A 13,048-nucleotide genomic window follows, 5' to 3' on the forward strand; every position below is an offset into this window, starting at 1 on the left:
TATTTAGCATACACCCATCCCACTATGATTATAATTTATTCTTGAATCAGTGCCATTAACCCACTGATTTGTCTGCTATTCCCTAAACACAATTTACATGTTTATTGTGAACAATGGCCCATAACAGCATTAGGCTGATTCAGTGGCTTTGTAAAATATCTCCTCATCTTACATATGGAAAGCATGCAGCACTTGGCCAAGGATCATTAACTTCACCTTAAGGCTAAATGGCTTTCTGTTTGGCCTGCACCTTAAGCTGTTAGAATGTATTTACAAAAGACCCATCCTTTGATTTCAGGGTTTGGTCTAAACACTGGCAGTAGTAGGTATGTAGTAGTATTACAGTCATTTGTTTTCTGGACATTTTGTTAAGCTGGGAAAGAGATTTCCCTTAAAAATATAAACTGTCTTCACTGGACAGTATGTCTTGGCAGCACAGAGCTACACATGCAGTAATTTGATCATTTATGTTTAGAATTTCCAGCACACAACATGTGAAACAAGTCCATTTTCCAAGATTTTGTAAAAACATTATGTCAGTCACATCACCACCAAAACTAATGATTGTGAAATTAGTTTCAAAGCAATTAGGGGCCCCCCTACTAAGATCCACTGTAGTCATATGCATTAAATTGCTTGTGCTAATACATGCTATGAATCGTGGGTAATGCAGTGAATAATTCTGACTGAATGCAATAATAATATCTTCTAATAGACATGGGAGTGTTGTGAAGCTCGAGCCCTTTGGCAATTTGCTTGTAAATGGCCATGTATGGATAATTAAGCATTACTCTTGAACATTAAAACTTGCTTATTTCAGAGAGCAATAGGCAGTAAGGAGCTCGTATTGGACTCACCCCATTTTATGGTGTTTCCCCAGTAAAGTCCCCTTATTATTGTTTGTATGCAAGCAGTTTTGTACTTTCCTTCTGTCTAATTGTATCTAAGACGCCATTTATTAGTGAAAATATATTCATTAAATTTAAAACCTTTCAGTTAAATTTTCTAGTTTTACAAAATACCGTTTATATGTAATTACTACCTCCCTTGTTAAGGTTAAGTAGGTGACAGAGGAGGTATATTTCAGATACAAAGCCCTTGCACAATGAACGCGGTAAAAGCGGCACTGCACTCAAATACCCATTTGTGGAAAGCCTGCTGTGAAGCAGGTTAGAGTCTCGTCTAAAGGGGCTATAGAAGCACCTCAGCCTTGTTTTGAGTGAACAGACTGGAACATCTTTAGGACAATATCTACCTATCATCAACATGTCAATGTGAATGAGTATACTGAAAGTAAGAAATGTTGCATTTAAATCTGGAGACCTGATGTCACTGAAAATAGCCAACCTGAATCCTGCAATAAGACAAGCAAAGTGGGAATATGGACAGAAAATTCAGGATTTCCTCCAGGATCATGCCAACATCAGAACACCCCTCAGATTTCCTGTCAACTGTCTTTTGAAGTTGTGGAGGGCCACAGAAACCTGAAGAACATCAAAATAGAGAAAGCAGCCGCCGCGGATGAGATACCAGAGAGGTGAATCTGACAAATGCGCTGACTAGCTGGCCTTGGTTCTGACTGATATTTTTAACACCTCTCTGAAGCAGGCCATTATTCCATCATTTCAAGACAGCCAGCATCATACTAGTGCCCAAGAAGTCCACAGTAACCTCTCTGAATGACTGCACTTACTGTGATAATGATTAACTGTTTTAAGAGGCTCATAAAACAGCACTTGATCTCTAACTTCCCCTTGGTTTTGATCCATGCCAGTTTGCTTACCACTTAAACTGCTCCAAAGAAGATGTCATTACGTCTTCAGCACCTGGTGGGAAAGAACGTCTTTGTATGAATGCTCTTTATTGATTTTGGCTCACCCTTCAATATGATAATTCGTCAGCAGTTGGTAAGCAAACTAAGCACCACACTGTGCAACTGGATTCTGGACTTTCTTTCTGAAAGGCCCCAATTTGTACATGTGGGGAACAACACGCTCTTGGTCATCGCTCTGAGCACCGGCCCCGCTTAGAGGTGCGTCCTGAGTCCTCTGAAGGAGGTCCAAGCCAGAAGGTTGTCATATCTGGAGGAACTTGAGAGAATTGCCTAAAGAAAACTGGGCTGCGATTCCTCGGGACGTGTCAGAGACTTACTGAAAACTATAGCAAATGACGGCAGGCTGTAATCCAGCAAAAACAATATACAGATAACTAAAAGCATCATGGGGGCTAGCTACTAAACTAGATGTTGAAACCAGGTAGGTTCTGTAGAATCATTTCATGTCAAAGTAAAATAGTGTAATTGTCCAAAAGCCAAAACCCTAGAAAGCTGTTTTAAAAATATTTGCTCTGTTTTATATCTTTGTTCTTTGCACTTAGGAAATACTTTTAAAACAATTTTCATAGGGGTAATAATCATTTTATTCTAATTTGTACTATTCTGAAATGAGAAGTACATTTCCTCTGACAGTGTTCATAAATATGTGTGAAGCAACAGAAGCATAAAGCTTACTTCCTCTTGGGCCTTTGTCCAGTAGTAAAGGCATTTATTTAATCATTTTATATTTTTCTCATTAAAAAGGAAGGTCTCTAAATATTTCTGTGCTGTTGATGTGGTCACAGGGAGAATTACATTTTTGAGTGTAACACAAGATTATGTGCATGTTTATGTGCACCAATAATTCATAACATTATGGCCACTTACAGGTGAAGTAGTGAACAATAATTATGTCTTCACCATGACACCTGTTAGTGGATGAGATATATTAAGCAAAAAGTGAACAATGTGTCGTCAAAGCAGATGTGTTAGAAGCAGGAAAAACTGGCATTTAAAGGTATTTGATCTAGTTTGACCAGGGCAGAGTTAGAGCATCTCCAAAATGATAACCTTGGTGGGTTGTTCCTGGTCTATAGTGGTCAATATCTATCAAAAGAGTTTCAAAGAAGGAGCAGTGGCATTAGTGGTGAGAAAACATTGACATATGCTTGCAGTGAAGGCGGGCCCATATGGTGCACCATTACCACAACAAGTAATAAGCTAAACCTAAAGGAATGAACTAAAGCACCATCTGGAAAATATAAACAATCATGTTCAGAGGCGAGATTCAAAACAAAACTCAAACTGTAAATCATGACATGTCTTTAGAGAAAAAGCAATCTGATATATTAAAGTGCTAAACTGCTGCTTTTAACATTACATGCCACAAGTGTTCAGGTGTCAATTTATAGCGAGACAGAAAATAAATCTCCCATTACTGGCTTTTGGATTGCAGATGTGTTTTAAATCAAACTGCTGATAAAAGAATAGCAGAGAAAACATGAGAAAGTCAAAAGAAAAAGACAAACACACTAACACTTAAAAGGTTATTACTATTTTATCAAATTAAAAAAGTATACTTTCATAAGAGATTTTAAAGTTTAACATTGTGGAGGTTGAATTTGAGCAAAAACCAAAGTGGGTGTCAAAAGAGGAGTGGTGTAGCAGAGGCAGGAGGGAAAAACAAACAGCGGGATCACTTTGATTCATTAAGAACAAAACATAGCTGTGATGCCTGTGTTCTTTCAAATCCATATGTAAACCATTTCCTCCCTCCCCCTCTCCGCCTCTTAAAACCTCCGCTTCATTAGTGTTGCCTTTATGACACGGCTTTACCTAAATTACATGGATTTTTCCATTCTCCTTCTGGCCTCTTCATTTGTTTGCACTCAGCTTTGTAGTTAAAAGTGAGACAAAGATGATTTCTCTGGAAGATGCTTCATAATAGGTAAAAAAAAAAAAAAAGCCTGTTTGCTTTTTTGTGGTTGATATTGCTTTTAACTGACAAGAACTGGTGGACTTTGCCACACATGACATTAGATACTGTGTGTTGGTTAAGAAAGGATGCCACAAATCTCTACAATTATCCCCTTAAGTGCACAATGCCAACTAAAAGAAATGCCAAAATAAAAAAATATATATTATACAGATTACATTATGCCTACACTTATCCATGTGACAGTAACTCAAAGATTCAAGGTTGATCTTAGACCTGACATAAATTGTCCAACAAAATAGTTTTTTCCTAATTTCCACTGGAACAATTTTGTAACTCCTGTACTCTAATGCACACAAAAATCTCTGTGTCCTTGTTGACAACATAACTCCTTTCATGTATAAATTTGCCCCATAATAAATTTCTAATACCAGCTCCAATAACAAAAACAATAAGAAGGATGGATATTTTAGTTTGATGTTTTCTGGACATTCATAGTCATTCATCCATTGGATTACTTTAATACGGAAGCCCTGAATGGCAAGTGAGACAAAAATGTAGATTAAAGTATTTCAACATTTTCTTTTTCTCCCAAAGGCTTTCAGGGCTTCCGTACTTTCATAATTTCCAGAGGAGAATTTTTACTTTATACATTAAGAATAAAAACACAAGGTGAGATTTTACAAGTTATTTATACTATGTAATTGATTGTGTGTATAAAGACAACATACTTAATCAAGCTTTACAGCTAGTTACTTTTATACATATGTATCAAGATTAGTTTAAGTAACCATCCCAGAACTAACCTGATATTTTCTGGAACTTATCAGGCCACTAAAGCTTTTTTGGAACTTACAAGATCCTTTCCCAGAACGTACTAATTACTTTCCAGAACTTGACAGAAAATAATTAGAAGTTACCAGGTACTTTTAGGATACTTTTTTTAGAAGTTATTGATTACTTTTTTGGAAATTAATGGGTAACTTCCCAGAATTTACCACATACTTTTTCAAACCTTCTTTCTGGAGACTTTCTTCTAATTTATTGGCCACTTTCATGGAACTTAATCGGTATTTCGAAGGAATTTAGAAGTTACTTTCCAGACCGTACTCTTCTTGAACTTTATTACAGTCTATTGTTTACTTTTCCAGAACTTTCCAGGTGTTTAGACCTAAACCCAAACATGGATTTACAATCCCAGAAACAGAATAAAATAAATTATTTAACAGCAAAAATCTGCCTCGTCCATTCAGGAGTTTCATCCGGTTTTCTGAAGGTGTTAATCTGTCTCGCCAATTATTCATTCAGTTGTTGATATTTTACTGGGGTTTATATGAATGTCCAGTATCTTGTTGCATCTGTTACAGGTATTAAACTCACTCAAGTTTCTTTTTTTTTTTTTTTTTCTTACATTTATGTGTGAATTCCTACAAAGAATTATATTTGTAATTTCTCACATCGTTTTTAATCTTTTAGCCCCTATCACACTCCTGAACAAGGTAATAGGGAGACTATGTTTTCTCCCACACTCATATGATGGGAAACTCAAAGACCATGTTGCTCCCGTGTTTTTGTTTATGTCCCGTTTGTTGAGTGTACAAATAAATGTAAGTATTTAAGTTTGTGCAGACTGGAACGATACAGTTTGATTCCACAAGGTGGCAGTGTAACATGCGCTTGAATGCTTTTCAAAACTGTTTTAACTCATTTACAAACATACATAGATCACTCACATGCACACCTACATCAGACAAATGCAGGGATGTGATCAGACTTCCCAAAATGTCACAGTTTTGGTACATTTAAAAATGAATATACCTACTGGTGTTTTTAAGCGTTATCATTCACTGTTAATAATACCTCCAAGTCATGTCCTTAATTGTATTATTTGCAGCTAAACAAATACAAGATGAGTCAGACCAAGATTCAAGGTAGAATTTTCACTAGCTAAAAGACAAACGGTGTTTCAGTCATCCAGTTTTCCACTTGGCTGCTGTGTTTATTAGACATAGCCGCCTGCTTAAGAGCAAGATCTTTCTGTTTTTTTCACGTCCATTCAGTGGAAAAGAATATCTTGTAAAAAGCCAGTACGTTTCTCTCTTTGAACTCGCTGAGAGTTTTTCTCTCCCACTGGCTCCAGCTATTTGGGAGAAATGAGGGCGAGCAGCTTGCTAAGGACTTCCCATCGGCTGCCTTCAAACCTCCACACATGTTTCTGATAGACCTCCACAAGCCCCAGTAATCCAAGGGCAGTTGATTTAGAGATAAAAAAACAGGGGTGGGTGAAAAGGAGAAGAAGGAGCTGCAGAGGGGAAAGATGGACTGAGAGCAGAGTTGGAGCAGGCCAAAGCGGAGTAAGAGAAACATTTGATTTGTGTCGGCCATCTAGCTTCAATAGAACTGGCACCAATTTCTCAACCTAAAAGAATTGATAAATTGGCAGCTAAATCCCGCTGCTCATGATTTTGTTTTTTGAACATCTAAAATTAAAAGGTACATACCCCCATTTTAAGGTGTTTAGCTTTGTAACTAACAATAGTTAGATTCCTCTCCATGACCAAAATCGAGAAACATCTGAAAAGCTAGTACAAGGCTGCTGAAAACACTGCCAAAGAGAGAAATGTTATGTTGGAACACCAGATTTGTGCATCAATGAAAAGCACAATGTGCCCCCAAAACAAAATCAATAAAAGTCTCCAGCTCAAGTTTGACTTCATTAAGTGAAGATTTTCACGGTGAGAAAATGTTATTTGAGAGCAACAGCTTGGACACCTGACAACTGGCACCCAGTGGAGGGATATAAAAGCGCTCTGTGGTGATCCCAGTCTGCCTTCAAATCACCACACTGCCAAATGATAGCTTGGCACAAAAACTGTAATTTGAAACACAGTAATAATTCAGACTTAATTTGGATAATTTAGATAGATGTTATTCTTGGTCTGGATCTGACCAAAATTTATATTCTGATGTGCAAAGACGATGCGTTAGCACATTCCACCAATCAACCATGCAACCAACATTATTATGTTGTCGATTAATGGCGTGGTTGTGTAAGTCTCACATAATCAGTTTTTGTTTTACTCATAAGGTTTGAACTGCACTATGATAATGTAGCTGTCATAGTGTTATTCAGAGGACACTGTTGCCATGCCACTGAAACTCCATCAGGTAAAGCCAATTATCAAGGCTAAACATTCAGGAGGATTGTTTGGACAGAGCAGTTTCCAGACATGAGCAGATACTTTGTACTGACCAATGACACATAAAAGGTACCAACCGCTGTAAAAGAAAGCATTTTTTCACCAGATAAACTTTATGCTGATAAACATAATCTGCGGATGGATCAGTGGTCTGGCTGTTTACTCCCTGCTAAAGGGATCTGTTCCAGCTGGGGCATGGGCTGTGCTGTTTTCTCTTCTACTTTATATTTCAATGGAGCCTGATAATAGACTATCATTATGGCAAAGGTACTCCTGCCATTCATTTTATTTGCTGACAATAAGTGGCCACTCGTCCACTCTGTATATATTAAAGTTTAAAAGGTCTTTTCTATCAAGAAACAATCGTTGTCTTAGTGCAACACTACCCTAGCAGACACTGCAGATGCAAAAGATATGTCATAATCCATGGACAGTTCTTCCTGTTGTAAGAAAGATGATGCTACAAAGCCATTTTTGACATCAAAAAGTTAATTTAAAATTAAGTATTATCTTTAAAAAACAATTAAAAGGACAATTCTAATATATAGAGTTTTAAATTAGTTAAAAATATATATAACTTATATGTCAGATGTACCTTTAACATATTTTCTATTGATTTTCTACATGTGCAGTCAATGTGGAGTTGGTGGCCCCTGGTGTCTGTTGTGAATGATGAGACTGTTAGATGCTTTTTTAGAGAGGGCACTGTAATTTATACTGCGCCAGAATAATTAATGTAAGGCTAAATAATATCTTTGCATTGTACGGGGGTTGGTAATAGTGGAGGGGGCAGGGTTCTGCCCTGAGATGTTTGCTGGGTGTAAAGACAGAGATGGACTGTGAAATCTAGACTGGTGCATCCTCCAGCTCTGCAGACAGAACCTCTGCTCACCTCCAGTTGATTCACAAAGGAGTGTGTGACTGCCACAAAACACAGTTGCTTTTCTTAAGAGGTGAACAATAAAAAGTAGCACAGCCTTGTTTAACATGCATGATGTCCAAACTATGCTTTCTGTAGCAACAGAGCATCAAGCATATGAAAAATCTCAGTCTGGAAAGAAACAATGTTTGTTTCTTGGATATTTATCAAATGTTATGTTCATGCTGCTGCAATAAAATATTAATTTATTTAAAAGCTTTTTAAAAAATCTTCTAATTTGGGACTGCATTTGGTTCCTTCAAATAACAACACCTATTTAATTTATTTGAACCTATTGAATTAGAACCCCCTTTTCTTGGTTCAATGGTTTTTCAATAATTTATTTAGAGAGAAACTGTTCACTGATATTACCCCAGTCACTCTGTTTACCCCTGTCATTCAGTTTAGTCCCATGAAATACTCAATACCTCAGCAAAGCAAACTAACATCAAGGCTATAAGTATAAATTTCCTTAACATTTTTACTAGATGTGTCTTTTCCACTTTACATTCACTAGGATATGGCAGTTGGAAGACATAAACTCTTAAAACAGGAAGTAGTTACATAAACATCCTGACAGGGTTTGGTAAAAACAGAAAAATGTGCATGTAGTTTTACATTACTGTAAAATTAACCATTGTGTCCTTTTTATTGTTTATTAATCAATTATGAAAAAAACATGTTAGTCAGACTGAATAAAAGCTTTCAGTAAATATGAACTCAACATTTTGCAGATAAGTAGAATTGTTTGTCTTTGTGACTGAGTATTATACAATAGTGGAGTGGAAGGGAGAGGACAGTTTAGAGATGCTTTTCAATTAGTTTTTACATATACAAATCTGAAAATTGTGGCTTGCATATGGGTTCAGACCTGCCAGATTCAAGTCTTTTGAACTGTCTCTTCAGTCTTTGTACATTTAGACATTGAGATTGTTGCCTATTCATGTTGTAAAATAGCTCACGTTTAGTCAGATTTAGTCAGAACAGCAATTTTCAAGTCTTTCCAACAATTCTCAATTAGATTTCAGCCTATGCTGTCAAAATGCTTTGATATGAACCATTCCAAAATAGCTCTGGTTAGGGTTGTTGTTCTGCTGAAAGGTGAACCTCAGTCCAACTCTCAAGTCTTTTGAAGCCCATTTTTTTTTTCTTCTTTGACCAGCTTCACTGTAGAAAAGCATACCCACAGCATGATGCTGCCACCTCCTTTTTTCAGTGGGCACAGTGTTTTCATGGTGTTAGTTGTTTTTCCAAACATAATTTTGGATAAAGGCTAAAAAAAATGTCTGTTTTCTGCAATGCATGACTTATAGTTGTCCTTTCAACCAATTCTCCCACATGAGTACTGGATCTCTGTAGCTCCTCCACAATTTCTGCAGCTTGGCTGCTTTTCTGACTAATATTGTCCCTGCCCAGCATATCGGTTTAGGAGTATGGCCATACTCTTTCTGTTTTTGAAATTGAACTGTGTTCGGTGAAATGCTTAAAGCTTAGGATATTATTTTATAACCTAATCCTGCTTTAAACTTATCCACAACTTTATCCTTGAACTGTCGGCTGTATTACTTGGTCTTCATTGTTGTCACTAATGTTCTCATCTGAGGCCTTCTCAGAGCATTCGTACTGATACTGAGATTAAATTACATACCTTTGGACTCTATTTGCTAATAAGGTGCCTTCTGAAGGCAACTGGTTGTACTGGATTTTATTTGGGAGCAAAACAATAGAAGGGGTAAATACATTTGCATGTAACCCTTTTTAGATTTTATTTGCAAAAAGATTTTAAATATTTCCCTGCATTTTACAGTTATGAACTACAAGATTTTCTTCAAGGGTTACAAACTTTTGTGTGGCACTGTAAGTCTCTAACAATTTATCATGTTAACCTGTAATGCTCTAATTAAAGTGGCATATGGAAAATTTGCCAAGCTGTTCAAGTGCTCTTCCTCCCAGGCATTCAAGAAGGAGGCCACACACAACAGGACTGAGTGACACTGCAAACACAGACGCAGACAATACAAACAAGGGTTTGACACTGTAGTCCAAGGTAGAGGGGGGAAAGTAAGTTAAACTGAGTGTGTTCAGAGGATGGAGTAGTGTGTGTGCGCATGGCTCTGTTCAGGGCCTGGAGGCTTGTTTAGCTGACCTCAGTGAAAGCAAACCTTATGACAGAAGGTCTGGCATTGTCTGTGTGCCCGGGCTGCACTGGAGCCAGACGGTCTGCCGGCCGCCAGCTTTGCTTGCTTATAACGGCTGAGAACATCCGATCCCCTTGGGGAGGAGGGGGGGCGATCTACTGCACCACTCACAGCTTTCCTCTCTGTCTTTATCTCTACTCTTTAGGCAAAGAGCAAACATCAGCCAGGTCAAAGGCTTGCATTTGTATTTTGTATGGCGAGATTGAGAGGGGACGAAAACAACCAGAGGGTAAAGTTTGGATACCAAGACTCAAGATATAGACGGAAAATGTCCATAAAAGCTGGTCTTTGAAATACTTTCCAAAATAAGCAATCACAGAGGACCACCAAGTAAAAGTATTTCATTGATAAGTGTGTGCTATTTTCTCCCATCCCATCTATCACACACAAACACAGAAGGCTGAAGCTCCGTGCACTGACAGTAACAAATTGCCTCTAATCATTTCCAGACTTCCAGCTTCAACCATGACAGAACACTTCCACTCCTCCTGAGCTGAGTGTCCACAGCGTCCACACAGCAAACCTTTTACAAACTCCCCACATTGCTTTTTCTTGCAAGCCTGTGAACGAAATAAGCAGCATTTTCCGCAAGTACTCGAATTCTTGGGTTTTCATTTACCTTGTATTGCAAAATGTGAGACACACAGAACTGAAGGTTGAGAAATATCACTTCTGCTGCTTGAACTTTGTGTTTTCAAGTCTGTGTGGGAACAAGCACTGATATTGATGACTACATGGAAAAAGGGAAAAACAAGGCAGGAGGACACAGCCTTCCCACAGCACAAATTCATGGCGTATAATGTGGAAAAAAGAAAACTGAACACACTGCAAGGGAAGCTGGTTGAAACTGAGAGGCCTGGTTTCAGTTTATAGGTGACAAACAGGTTTTAGACTGGTGTCGTTTATCAAAATAAAGACAGATTGAAGAAAGCTTTGAAGGAAGTGAGGAGTGATAAAGAAAGAATTTCTGAAAAGGTTGCTAGATTGTTTTGTATTAATATAACAACTAAATACCTGTGCAGTCTGGGAAAAAAAATGCAGTTTAATTTAATTCTTATCTTACATAAATTGATAGTGGACTTTGGTTTTTATACAAAAACTTAACTTGGATATTTTAGTTTGGAAAGGTATGGAACTTAAATTGAAGATTGTGGTGGAACCTTATTTATTATCATTTTAGACATTGGATAAAAAACAAGTACCAAAAGTGCATTTTAAGAATTACAATATGTTTAAATACATTCAAATAAAAACAGACGTTCACTATGATCCAAGTCATCTGGTGAGAAGAAAACTCACCAAGTTGGAATGTTTGAAAATAAAATTTTAATTACTGACCTTTTACAGGCAGATTGCAAACTCCACACAAAGAGGTCTTCATGGTCGATAAAAACTGTAACAGTACTAACATCACACCCCATCCTGCTGAAGATAAATTGATAAAAACAATAATTATTTTAATGTGACTCTAAACAAGGTGCTTTTTATGTTAACATATTGACATGAATACACATCATGTCACAAGACAGATCAAAAGATAGATTTAGAAGAGATTAGAGTAATCTCAACATAGAAAATTGTTTATTTATACCTAAATAATAATTTTTACCTAAATAATATCATCACTGTCTGATGACATTTGGCAGTCTCGTAAATAAACTTGAAACCATGGCATGAAAATAGCAAGGTCCACTTTTTACAACTGCAACATATTAAATCTTTGCTTTCAGTTTGCATAATAGATATGTGGAAATATTGGCTAAGAATACATGGGCCAAACACATGCCAGGCAATTAGACTTGTATGACAGGGGTGTAAACTGCCAGCAGGATTGGACAGCTCAATAAAATGTTCTTCCTGCAAGTGGCCTGCAGAACAAAACATAGTTCTTTAATACCTGCTCCTCTAAACTGCAACAATAAAGAAAGTATGGAACACAAAGTGATGAAATGATGATATCACTGTACTCTAAAAACATCAAATTGAATCATCTAACTGAAAAAAGACACAATTTAACAAGAAAGTGCAAGTATGGTAAAACAAACCTCTTCATACTGGAAATCAACTGATTGATTTATTTTAATTTGCCCAAATAAATAATAAAACTGACTTTAAATTTGACTGTCTTTTTGTTGTTTAAATGTTTGAATAATTGTATATCTTTATAGGTATATTTTTTACCTTCTTTTAAAGTTTTTATTAGTTTCCCAAAACTCAGCAGAAATGATCCATCTGCTGTCCAGGTCCCTCAGTGTGTGTCCAGTAGCTGGTTCCTCACTGCACAGAACAAGGCCCAAACATTGCAGCACATCTGGGGCCTGAGCTGGCCACCAGCCATGAGCCCTGCCTTCTCTTCCCCCTGTGTGCACATTATGGCTCACTGTAAACATAAATTTTCATATCAGCAACATGAAAAGCGGTCCGTGTGTTAATTCCTCGTCAACTACCGCAAAAAAAGGTTTACATCTATCATGTTTGTCACATTTTCCTGCTTATGCTGATTTGTTTGAAGTTGTTTTGCAGGGCCGACATTCCCCGGATCAATGGATTTGGCTTTTTAAATGCATAAATACTGCAGAGACCGTTAAACCTTGAGATCTCCCTAAGGTTGGACTTTTTTGTTGCTTTTACAGCCGTGGGAAAAAAAAAAAAAAAAAACACCATGAGAACTCAAATCAGCTTGAAGATCTTTGTAGACTGCCATGTCAAAGTCGTGACCATAACCAGAAGAATGAAAGTGCTGTAGTAAAGCACAAGTGCTAAGGGGATTTTTGTTTCATTAAAGTGGCAGCACATTCTTTGGAAGATGATATCATGTTAATTCCAAACATTCATAAGGTTAAAAGACATCTTTATCACCCTTAATTTACAATGTAAGCCTAACTGCATGCATAATACTACAAAATGTATTGTTGCACAGTTATGAAAATATTCATATTAATATTTGTTTTATTCTGGTATGCAATTGCTAAAGACATTTTT

This window comes from Girardinichthys multiradiatus, chromosome 2 (genome assembly GCF_021462225.1).
Source record: "Girardinichthys multiradiatus isolate DD_20200921_A chromosome 2, DD_fGirMul_XY1, whole genome shotgun sequence".
NCBI lineage: Eukaryota > Metazoa > Chordata > Actinopteri > Cyprinodontiformes > Goodeidae > Girardinichthys > Girardinichthys multiradiatus.